This window comes from Pinus tabuliformis, chromosome 1_1, assembly GCF_031772625.1.
Source record: "Pinus tabuliformis cultivar Carrire ecotype Pingquan chromosome 1_1, CPIR1, whole genome shotgun sequence".
In the NCBI taxonomy this organism is placed as follows: Eukaryota; Viridiplantae; Streptophyta; class Pinopsida; order Pinales; family Pinaceae; genus Pinus; species Pinus tabuliformis.
The window spans coordinates 917,401,089-917,413,165 of NC_142297.1; the positions used below are offsets into that span (position 1 = coordinate 917,401,089).

Sequence of the window (12,077 nt, forward strand, 5' to 3'; positions counted from 1 at the left end):
GATCTGAGCCACTTTTTAGGCTAGCCTCCATAACACTTCCTAGGACAAAATATAACTTTCTTAAATGCAATCAAATATTTTGATAATGCCAACCAATCAAAACTCAAGAAAGAACTTGACCTAGACATGCCTAACCCATGACAAGTATTTTGTCAAAATTTATAGGTCATGAATGCATATCTAATTATAAACTGATAATATTCATATGAGAATCATCAATAAGGCTCCAAGCCCTCTCTAGCTAGCTGCAATAGCACTTGTTAGGCAATGCATTCATTAGCCATTCAAATACTTATGAAAACTTGTCAAGAGTCATAGATAGGATACATCATATAAATAACATATAACCATCATATAGATAGTATAGAAACCATGGAAAATCAGACATAACATCACCATCACAATCAATACAAATGCTCATAGATCACAATAGGAAAATAAATCTAATTAACTTGTTTAAAATCGAACCAAGTCAGGGACTTCCACGTACCACTCGACCATAGATTTGGTTGATCTAAATCTCTCTTTTAGACAATCACCCCCACACCATGTTCCAAGCATGAATGTGAGATCTCATGGAATAAACCAAAACAAAACCAAACCAGGGCTTCTAGAGGCCAAACCACCTCAACCCTCAACCACAGTGATTCCACTTCTAATGTCCAGAAATCACTAACATCGACCAGATCAGTCTCTACCCAAGCTGTCGAGGGGTCTAAGAACTAGTATCTCAATCAACAATCTTTCAGGGCTCAAGAGCATTTGTTCCAACCACGACTCTAGGAACTAGTAACTCAACCCACTAAGGGCTCTAGAGCATTTGTCTCAACTTATGACTCCGGGAACTAGTAAGTCAACCCAATTTGTTCCAAGGCTTGTAGAGTGTTTGTCCCAAACCAAAACCGTATGGAACATGAGCACCAATTATAAAAGCAAGTGGGAAACCCACAACACCATTGCTATCAAGGAAATTACAAAGCAAGGCTAAAACCACTGTCAATCTAGACAAATCTCCATTCTGATGATGACACATAACTGGGGAACCACATGCATATATCATGCATCGATAAACTAGCAAGGAAATCACACACGCAACTTGTTATACCTACAAAGTATCCCTATTGTAGCTGATAATCCAACTATTCCCTTGCACTTCCTTTCACTTCTTTTCTTGTCCTTTACTTGCTTTCTCCAAATCCAAGTGAATACTAGAGTGCTCCAACCATGCTCCAAGAATTCTCTAAGTGTACAAGAGTATGAGAGAAAGATTGAACAAGATATCAAACCAAAACTGTCAAAAATCTAGCAACTATTTATCTGAATCCCTTTTATCATTGAGACCTTTATTTTCTTCAGTTTTCTTCATTTTTCGTGTAATTTCCATGTCATACATATTTGTGTCTCTTCTCATTCGTTTTCTCCTATCTTCCTTTATTTTCATAATTAAATGTCATTTAATGCCTCTTTGCCTTTACCAATGCCTTTGCTAATTTCCATAGCCATTAATAAACAACAAGTGATGCCCACTATAGCGTTTTTCCCACCATTCACCTTGGAATATGTGTCCCATGACCTTGTTTTTATTTATTTACATGGAAATCAACCAGGGGTTGTTACACCATGATTGATCTTGGTTGACGATGGTTGATTATGGATGACCATTATGGTTGACATTAGTAAATTTGGTTGGATAATCATGGTTGACCATGGATTGCCATGGATGAACATGATCGACCATGGTTGACAATGTTTGATAATGATCACATTGCTACATTGGATAATTTATGTATATTCCAACATAACAATATTATTTTTAGTAGTTAACTTTATAAATATTGATATTGTTATTATTAAACACTTTTAAATCTTGATTGTGACTGACCAAGGGTGACCATAGTTGACTAAGGTTGACAATGAATAACTTTGGTCAACCATGGTTGACTATAATAAGGTTGAGTCATGTTGATCGAGGAAGACTTTGAGTGAACAAGGTTGACTATTGTTAAATACGGTAAACAACGGGTTGACCAAGTTTGTTTATGGTCAACTATTTAAACAATCTCTACAAAGGGTGACATTGTTATATCCAATATTGGTGAACCATGGTGTATACGAACCACATTAGTAAACGTGGTTGTGCTAGTTACAACCGACATGTGTGGGATTGATTAATTGACTATGTATGAGCATGGTTGATGAGAGTGGATGAGGTTGATCGATGTATATCAATGTGTGGGATTGATTAATTGACTATGTATGAGCATGGTTGATGAGAGTGGATGAGGTTGATAGATGTATATCAATTGCGTTAGTAATTGTCGTTGGCCATGGTTGATCTTGGCTGACCATTACTGTTGTCCATGGTTGACCATAGCTTATTATGGATGACCATTATGGTAGACATTAGTGAATGTGGTTCATATTGGTTGGTCATTATGGTTGGCCATGGTTGACCATTCTAATCATGTTCGACCATTCAACCATGTTTATCATGGTTGCCCGACCATATTCGACCATTCTAACCATAGAGATCTTGATTGATGAACATAGTTGTTCATGAATGACCATTATATTTTTTTGATATCATTTACATAACTGTTATTATTAATAATATGTATATTTGTAATAATAATAATATTATTATTATTATTAATTTTAATATCAATGCTCATATTATATTTTTAATAATACGACATATTAAATGTTACTAATAAAATTAATATTAAAATAAAGTTTAATACATATCCTTATTACATTAATAATGTAATATTGTTATTGTTATAATTAATGTAATAATGTATTAATGAAACATTATTATTATTATTATTAATGTTATTATTTTAATATAAAACTAAAATAATTATAAAATTAAATTAGGTAAAAAAAGTAAGAAAATTTAATATTATATAAACTTATTATTAATATTATAAAAGTAGTAATAAAGCATCATATTATCATAAATTGAATAAAATTGAATATTATTTTTATATGATTCTTTTTTTTTTTTATAAGTTTGAGTGGGACTACATCATCATCATGTCCAATATATTACCCCTATAGAGGCGGGCAATTGAACAAGTGACTTCATATCAAGAAGTGCCTTAAGAGACCACTGAATAACCATCTATCGAAGACCTATTATATCAAAACCTAATAATAATAAAAGAAAAACCTAAAAACTTTATAAAACCAACCTATATATCAAAACATTAAAAACCTAAAAGATATAATGAAATCAAAACAACCTAATATATTACACCTTTTAGTAAACAATGAATTATTATGTTTTACCATGATTTATATTAGTATACATTGTCAGGTTACATTAAAACAATTATATATATTATTATTATTATTATCTAATTTTAAGCTATGTTTATGAAGACATACATACTTTATTCTTTGGTTTTAAACCTATAACTTCTTAAAAAGAAACACATATTCTTAACCATTAAAATATATGTTTAATGTATATAGAATATTTATATATATTTATTATTTATTATTTTTTGAATTTAAAAATTTAATCTAATATCTAGAAATTAAAATATAAATCTTAAAATTTCATTTAATATATATAAAATGTTTAATATATATAATATCCCCGCCATATTTTCACATTAAAACCACGTGCTATTATAACTAAATTAAAAATTAAACCAAAATAAACTTTAGGGAGCATTACAGCTATGGTTGCAAAAGTTCAAATGTCAACCGCCACATCATGTTTTAGTGGGCATGACACTATTTAAATTGTAACTCATGCTTCAAGTTAAGAGGCACACGTTTTAGTTAACATTAGACACGTTTCAATGTATTTTTTTATGTGTTTTTTTTTTAATCCTCTTACTCGTTTTTATTTTTTGATCCTCATACATGGTGATAAATAAAAAGCACTATAAAATTTTAATCTTAATTGAGTAATAAAATAATAAAAATATTTTAAACATGATTTAAATATCTAATTTATATAGGAAAGGAAGATATCATTTTCAAATTTAAATCTATGATTTAGAAATACAAGAAAATTATTATTTTCAATTTTATTCATTGATAAAGTAGTGATAATGAGAATATATTAATATCTTTCATTTTAAATCATATGACAAAAAAAAAATTAATTACTAAAATAATTAAAATACCTTATTTCAATAAAAAGTAAATAGAAAATAATGTTTGTTTTTTTTTTTTAATTTCATATATAAGAATAAATTAAATTTATAATAATTTTGTTTTCTTTTATAAAATTGTGAAATTATATATTTAAATTAAATTTTAAATTTTTAAAAATATAAAACTTATTATTAAATTATATCTTTTATCATTAAATAATATTCAATTATTTTATAGGAAAAAAATATATTGTTTTAATTTTTTTTAAACTATAATTTTATTTATCTTTTTAAAATTTATAATAATATTAATTTTATATTTTAAATAACAATTTTATTTAATAAATAATTTTATGTAAAATATTTTAATTTCAATAAAATTTTAAAAAATCAATGTCATTTCTTGTATGTATTCACTTTTCTAACTAATTCGAATATATGATTTTATAAAACCTACTATATATAATTATTACTTTGGGTTTTCTATATATTAAGAAACAAATTAATTTTATATAAATTTTAATTTTTATTAAAAAAATATTATATTAAATATATTATTATAAATATATTCATTAAATTTTATAATATTATTATTTTTGTTTTTCTACATATATATGATTTATTCCCTTTGGTTTAATTGTGAAACCTTCCGGTAATTGCGAGATCTCAGGTACTAACTATTTTGTGTTGCGCATTATTCATGTGCGAGTTTTCATTTGGTATCCATTTACTCCTCTCTTTTCTTTGCCATATTGAACGCTGATAATGATGCAATCAATTCCAAAATATAAATTCAATGTGCCGCGTCGTCGCGAAATCGTGGAAATGTATGTTGAGGTTGTCCTATTTTTCATCCCCATTCATTTTACTTAGAAAGTGAAAGCTGATATTAATGGAATATATTTCCACGATATTGTGCCAAAGGTGATTCAAGGTTGTTTTTTGTTTTTTGTTTTTCTTGAATAGTTAAGTTTTTTTAATTAGATTTTCATAAAAATAAAGATTACAAAAGATGTTTTATTTTTATTTTTTTTTCTTATTTTAATCAGATTAATTGGATATGGGGTTGGAGGATGTCACACATAAGTTTTTACATGCATTATTTCTTTCAGGCTTAGAAGCCATACATTGTTTAAGGGAGACAAAAAGATCACAAAAACTAACAACATATTAAGGAGGGGATGGGGACAGAGTACAGGTGGAGCTACAAAATAACTTATACTTTCATGCATATGGAAATCAATATGTTTCATCTAGGCTACCAGATTATAGAGGTGGTCATTCATTCAGTGATGGCTCTATTGGAGACTATCCAACTATTCCAATATCTAGTTCTTGCTGAATTGTATATCATTTATATATGCAACCAATTTGTTGTGGTCGTCATACCTATGATTGCGAATGATTTCCATATTGATCTGGATACCTCTTAGTTGCTTTGCGATGGAATCCATGAAGCCTGGAGCAACTACACTGCGAGGATAGTGGTTTGTCTGAAGTGTGAACCACTTCACCCTCATGTTCCAAGCTTGCAAAATTTTTAGAAGAAGCGTTGTGGCTATGAACTAGACAACCTACATTGAAGTGATGGCCTCCCCCACTGCAAGGCCTCCCTCTTTGGCGTGGCATTGCTTTCAAAGCTGAGGATTTAGCCATTAGAGTCTTGGAGCACACCTTAAAACTCCTTCGAGAATAGAAGTAAGAACAAACCCTTGAAGTACAATAAAACTACAACTTGCTAGTCCTGAGTATGACAGAAACCATACAAGGGTAGGTTTTGAAACACGCTGAGAGGGATTGCCCTAAAACCTAAAACCAAACAACTTCCTAAAAAAGACATTAAAGCCCACAAATGCAAAATTCTACCACCTCGGTGGTCTGAGAGTAAACCCATGAAACACCGACCCCAGAACAACAACAATTCAAACGAATGAAAACACTTAAAAGAGAAATGGACGACCTCTTGGTTAAACACTTAAAAGAGAAATGGACGACCTCTTGGTTGAGTAAGTGAGTGACAACTAAAAGGGTGCCAAAACTAAGGCACCAATTAGACCCAGACATGTGAAACCGAGGACTGAAACTAAGAACAAAGACACAATGATGAAACTAAGAACAAAGACACAATGATGATCTTTTAGGACTCACAGGCATAAACTCCATAATTCAAAAGAGTCCCCTTCGCAGAGCTCCCAGAGATTGCTCGAGGGACAAAAGACATACCACCTAGACTAGAAGAAACAATGAGCCAGGGTTACCTCCTCGATGCGTGAAGAGAAGACCAACGTGAACCAACAATTCGGAATTGCGTCAGGGTGCCGCGTATTCCAACCAAACGCTAAGCCAAGAACCAAATCGCCGCTCGGGATCTTTCGAGGGTGCCATATACTTGTCTCACAGCCAAATTCCAATCTATTGGAAACCGGTTTTCCACGGCGCATGCCTATAAAACCAACACCCAAAAAAACACCCATGGTTCCCATCTCACTTTATGCAATGCTCCCCTCCCAAAATTCATCGCTTGAACTTCCGACAGTGAAATAAATTCCACCTCTCCTCCTAACATAACCAAAGTACCTTTTAGATTCTCCTCCTGATAGTACATAATAATGGAGCCTCTCATCTTTGCGTGCTGCGTGGTGGAGAGGTATAACCCCGAGAACCGCCAATTTAACGTTTGGCCACCCCATCCTGAGCAGGATGATCCAATGTTACACTTTTAAAATCTTGGGTTTTAAGGGTTGCGTAGGGTGGTAACTAAATCTTTTGAATATTATCCGCAACCATTTTTTTGTTTTTGTTTTTTTAATATAGGCACTTCAACATCCGCTGTACAACTATCACATGGACACGTCAAAAACGCCTAGAAACATACACTCCCTGTAGCATCCCAGTTTTATGAAGCGTGGGGCCGGCAAAATACGACCGTCGCAGGAAAAGACGAGTAAACTGGAGTTGTTGGTCTTTACTAAAATTGCATTCAATGCACAACAAAATTGTACCCTTCGACGAAAACAAATTAATCGAGTGGCCACACCTAAGTTACTGATTTTGGTAGGAGTTTACATGGATGATTGGGATTGAATCAAAATTGGAACAATCTTGGTTACATACGAAATTAAAACCCTAGTAAAACTACTATTATATTCCGAAGTTCTGCCCATTCATGTCCATTTTATGGCCAAAAGAGCGCACGCAAGTAATCTTTTTAACATGATTAGCTTACTCCGTGTCCTGGTTTATGTAGCTCTGGAATTTTCCGCACCGCGCGCCATGAAAAGACTATAATCTTATCTGAACTTCATCCGTGTTTCATACGCTACTACACGTGGTTCATGCTTGTGGGTCGCTGCTACCTTGTCTATATATATAGCGCGTGTCTCACCTGCTTTACTCATGTATAAGAACTGAGCAAGCTCATTTGCAATTGATTGCGCTGGGTTGGAGTAGTGTTGGTTCATTGTATTGTGTTTTGGTAGTGTTTAACTTGCTTTCTAGTGTTAGCAACGTGGGGAAGAACGATACAAGGTGTTACTCTCTCGAATCTACTTTATTTTATTACCATTACACAAATAAGCGATGACTATGTCTTAACATGTCGTAAATAAATATGTGTTTTCTTTGCCAACTCCAGGAGTTGGAGCTGTGAAATTTGTGATCCAGAATAAGTGTTCGTTCACTATGTGGGCCGCGGGAATTCCCGTTGGTGGCGGTCAAGCGCTCAGGACCAATCATGGAGTGTTGACGTGCCCGCAGGAACAAGCGCAGGCAAATTTGGGGACGAACGGGCTGCTCTTTCGACGCCTCTGGTGAAGGCAGCTGCAACAGTGGTGACTGCGGTGGCTAGCTCAGCTGTCAAGCCGCTGGACGGCCTCTTGCAACGCTGGCTGAATATACTCTGAATGGGGCAAACAATCGCGACACGTATGACATCCATCTCGTTGATGGATTTAATCTCCCAATATGTGAAGGAATTCTACAATTGACTGCAGCATCAACATAACTGCGAGCTGCACTACAGAATTGAAAGTTGTCGATGGGTGCAACAGTGCTTGTGCCGCTCTTAATACTCCTCAAGACTGCTGCACGGGAAACTACGCCAACAACTGCCCTCCGACCAAGTATTCCAAGTTCTTCAAGGGGCAGTGCCCACAGGATTATAGCTATGCCAAAGACGATAATACTAGCCCCTCCACTTGCTCTTCTGGTACTAATTACAATATCGCCTTCTGCGCTTAATACCATCCTACTTAGGTAAAAATATTTATTCTCCGTAGTACCATATTTCGTAATAATAAGGATACGCTAGTATCACACAGCGACTCCTATGCAATCGAATGGGCGTGGAATTCAATTGAGATTGAATGATTACGAGCCTTCGCTGAGATTCAATTGAGATTGAATCCCCTATACACTCTGTCATCATATTCAAAATCATAACAATACCACTGCATTCACATACATGCATGTTTCACGCAGTGTATCGATGGTGATACAATTGAGATTGATTAATTGATTACGATGTTGGAATTAATGTTCCATTATGGCATTCATATTATCTTCCGAGCTGTTTTCACACAGATGCAAGTTCTAGGCAGCGTCGCAACCGATCATATCAGAATGTTATTAGATGTTAAAGTTCATTAAGATTTTAGAGTTCAATATCTGTTAACTTTTATTAATAAAGAGGCCATGGTTCTTAAATTTTAAGTTTTCGAGTCACTTATTACTAAGAAATTTTGATTATAGAGATTCACTCCATTTAATTTATTACAATTTATTACAGTTTATTAAATAGTTATAATACTTTCGATTAATATCATTGTTTGATAATAATAATATCACTTATCATTGTTTGATATCATAATATCACTTATAGAAATTTTTTATTACAGTTTATTAAATAGTTATAATACTTTGGATTAATATCATTGTTTGATAATAATAATATCATTTATCATTGTTTGATATCATAGCATCACTTATAGAAAATTTTAATCGGTAAAAAGTTATAATATTTTGGATTATTAAATAGTTATAATACTTTGGATTAATATCATTGTTTGATATAATAATATAATAATATCACTTATCATTGTTTGATATCATAGTATCACTTATAGAAAATTTTAATGGGTAAAAAGTTATAATATTTTGGATTAGTATCACTGGTTAATTAATTTTGAAATTGATTTTAGTATTTTATTTTTTTATACTTATAAAAATATTCATAGATATTAAATTTTTATCTATTTAATAATTATTGATAATTAAATGAAAATTATAAAAACTTATCTCAAAATAAACCTATACACTAGGCATCATTTTTAATAACCATTAAAATAGTTACTAACACAATTATTTTGGAAATTGATTTTAGCATTTAATTTGGTCATGGTTAATGAGAGTTGATATGGTTGATGAATGTATATCAATAAAAAGGCCATGAGATTTTGGAGTTAAACTTTTGTTAACTTTTATTAATAAAGAGGTCATGATTATTAAATTTTAAGTTTTCTAAGTCATTGATTACTAAAAATTTTTGATTATAGAGATTCACTCCATTTAATTTAATAAAGAAAATTTTAACTGGTAAATAGTTATAATACTTTGGATTAATATCATTGTTTAATAATATCACATGTTAATTAATTTTTAAATTGATTTTAGCATTTTATTTTTGTATACTTATAAAAATATTCTAAAATATTTTATGCCGGTTATTAAATTTCTATCTATTTAATAATTATCGATCATTAAATTAAAATTATAAAAACATATTCCAAAATAAACATATAGATTAGACATCATTCTTAATAATCATCAAAATAGTTACTAACACAACTATTTTATGCCGGTTATTAAATTTCTATCTATTTAATAATTATCGATCATTAAATTAAAATTATAAAAACATATTCCAAAATAAACATATAGATTAGACATCATTCTTGATAATCATCAAAATAGTTACTAACACAACTATTTTATGCCGGTTATTAAATTTCTATCTATTTAATAATTATCGATCATTAAATTAAAATTATAAAAACATATTCCAAAATAAACATATAGATTAGACATCATTCTTAATAATCATCAAAATAGTTACTAACACAACTATTTTGGAAATTGATTTTAGCATTTGATTTGACCATAGTTGATGAGAGTTGATGAGGTTGATCGATGTATATCAATTGTGTTAGTAAATGTCATTGACCATGGTTGATCTTGGCTGACCTTTACTATTGTCCATGGTTGATTATAGATGACCATTATTATTGACTTTATTCAACCATATTTATCATGGTTGCCCTTGGATGACCATATTCTACTATTCTAACCATAGATATCTTCATTCATGACTATAATTATTCATAAATGATCATTATATTTTTTTTAAATTATTTACATAAATATTATTATTAATAATATGTATATTTATAATAATAATATTATTATTGTCATAATTTTAATATGAATGTTAGTAAAGGTTAATACTAATATTATTGTATTATATTATGTTTTTAGTAACACAACATATTAAATGTTATAAAATTAATATTAAGATAAAGTTTAATATATATCTTTATTACATTAATAATGTAATATTGTTATTGTTTTAAGTAATGTAATAAAATATTAATGCAACATTATTATTATGATTATTAATAATATTATTATTAATGTTATTATTTTAATATAAACCTAAAATAATTATAAAATTAACTTACTTTTAAAAAAATTAAGAGAATTTAATATTATTATAAATCGAATACAATTTAATATTATTTTCCAATAAAATTTTAACTATCTTCACCATGCTCAGTCTGATTTGATGTTAGATGATTCAAATATTTTCCACCTTTAGATTCAAATCTTATCATAACTACTTTTTCCTCCTTGGTTTCAAGATTCTTTTCTACTAGCATTATTGTTGTGATCTATGTTTAATATTGTAAACCAAAGGTAAAAAATAACACACTCATAATTTTCTGAGAGACCAGTGCCAAAAAAACCTCTATCAAAAGAGATTTGTTTTTTTGGAACTGAGATTTGTTTTTTTGGAACTGAGATTTGTTTTTTTGAACTGTTTTAATAGATTTGTTTTTTTGGATCTGTTTCTGCTAATATCTATTAGCCAGGGGTTGTACACATCTCTATGTGCTTCTTGCAAGTTTCAGAAAAATAAATATACAGACAAATGTGTGCTCGCCCCATATTTCTTGAACGCTAAAACTAGAAGTTTGTGCTGTGTAATGACTCTACCTTAAATTTTTTTTTTTACCGGAAATTACAAGGCTCATATAAAAATTCTTAAAACTATATAATCCCTCCACCACTGTACACACAATTTCACGCAGCTCCAGGTTTGATATATCACTGACGTACTAGCATTATTAAAACATTTAATACTACGATTTTGGTTTTATGCATGATGGTCCATGCGGCAATCAAACAGATTCTAACTTTTCTTTATGCTACGGCCATCACGTGGCTTGCCTTATGTGCTACGAGTGATATTAACTCTGCCCGCTTCGTCCTGTATGTGGCTGGGCAGGCACCTTTATGATTGACGATGTCTTTTATATTGAGAAGTCATTATCAGTTTGTAGAATCAATCAAATAGTTCTAAGAGTGTGCAAATCCATATGAGTTTGTATAACTAGGCACAAAACTCTACTGCATGTACAATGAGTAATTATATGCAACACTCATCATCAACAAGATCATAATGAGTGTAATTTGTAGTATGCAATTATTGTAGATTAGCAGTAAAGCATACAGACATAGTTGATTAATAGAAACTTCAAAAATCATATTTGTATCTGCAAACCCAAATTGAATTAATCTTCCACAACATGCCAATATCAATTTGTACTTCACTAATATCTGTTTTAATTTGAAGAAGTTCATTGCGTGAAGATTTCATTATGCAGATCTTACAATGAAAGCTTTCATTGT

General features: G+C 30.8%; 1 pseudogene; it reads left to right on the top strand.

Moving 5' to 3' along the window:
- Positions 1 to 6,721: 6,721 nt before the first annotated feature.
- LOC149217387 (pathogenesis-related 5 protein Cup a 3 pseudogene) lies at positions 6,722 to 8,782 on the top strand (annotated as a pseudogene).
- Positions 8,783 to 12,077: the final 3,295 nt, after the last annotated feature.